The sequence below is a fragment of the Lupinus angustifolius genome, chromosome LG17, assembly GCF_001865875.1.
Source record: "Lupinus angustifolius cultivar Tanjil chromosome LG17, LupAngTanjil_v1.0, whole genome shotgun sequence".
NCBI classification, from domain to species: Eukaryota; Viridiplantae; Streptophyta; class Magnoliopsida; order Fabales; family Fabaceae; genus Lupinus; species Lupinus angustifolius.
The window spans coordinates 12,106,609-12,108,023 of NC_032025.1; positions in this window are offsets into that span (position 1 = coordinate 12,106,609).

Genomic DNA, 1,415 nt, shown 5'->3' on the forward strand with positions numbered 1-1,415 from the left:
TCTAAACTAAGAAATGAAGAAAGAACTTCAAAGAGAGGTTCCTCGTGAGGGATTTCCTTCTTTCAAGTGTTTTTGATCTTTTTTTGGTGTGTTATGATGTTTTTTGCTCGAAGGAAATGGTCTCCTATTTATAGGCCTCAATGCCAGACTGCTGAGCTACTTAGCTGGATTGCTAAGTAGCTGACCAAACCCTTCAGCATGGGTTTGGTTGCTTGACTAAGTAGCTTAGTCACCTCCTTGTGCATGACTCATCAAAGCTAGTTGTGGGCTATGAGACCAACTATTGTGAGCTACTTCTTAAAAGTCAATGGTGGGCTACTTGAGGTGAGGTCATGGATGACTTCATGGTTTGCTTGATGGTTAAGTCAAGTCTGGTAAGCACCGCCCAGCGCACCTGCTTCACCGCTGAGGTGCTTGTTCAGCAGCTTCTGACCGTGTTGACTGGGACGTGGCTTGGTGCTTGCTGATCTGGCCAGGAGTCTGGTTCTCCGCTGATCAGCTTGGTTGGACCGCTAAGCAGCTTGTTCAGCAGCTTGGTCTTATGCCAAACTCGTGTCTGACCGTGTCAAGCATATTTCTAACCGTGTCAGGCCTAGTCTGGTGCTAGGTTGAGCGGCTAAGCAGGACCGCTCCGCTGCCTGGTTGAGCAGTTTGGTCCAGGTCAGGTAGGTCAGCTCAGCGGGGCTTGTTCCACGCTCAGCTGCCTAGTTGAGCACCTTGGTTTTCTTGACTTTTGTTGCTTTTTGACCATGAATCATTTCTCTTCTTTTCTTCATTTTATTTCCTACAAAATACATAAAAAGGAAATACAAACACAACTATACCAAATTGTGATATTTTATACAAAAAGTGTTGTTTTAAGTTGGTTTTTCTCAATTTTGCTTAAGATAAGTGCCATAAAAGTGTATGATTTTTAGGTATGTTTGGCACTTATCACAAAACAAATTTGATATGTTCATGACGATCCTCTATTTTTTTTGAATAAATTAGAATATCATCAAAGTAAACAACAACAAACTTACCCAAGAATTCTCTTAAGACATGGTTCATCAAGCGCATAAATGTGCTTGGTGCATTAGTTAGGCCAAATTGCATGACTAACCATTCATATAAACCATAAGTGGTTTTGAAGGCAGTTTTCCATTCATCTCCTTCTCGGATCCTGATTTGATGGTAGCCACTTTTAAGACCTATTGTCGAGAAAGTGGTGGCTCCATGCAACTCATCCAAGAGGTCATCCAATCTTGGAATTGGATGCCTATACTTGACCGTGATGTTGTTAACGGCCCTACAATCAGTGCTCATCCTCAATGTTCCATCCTTTTTAGGGACTAGGATCACGAGTACGGCACAAGGGCTTAAGCTCTCTTGAACCCATCCTTTTTCATTAACTCACCTACTTGACTTTGGATCTC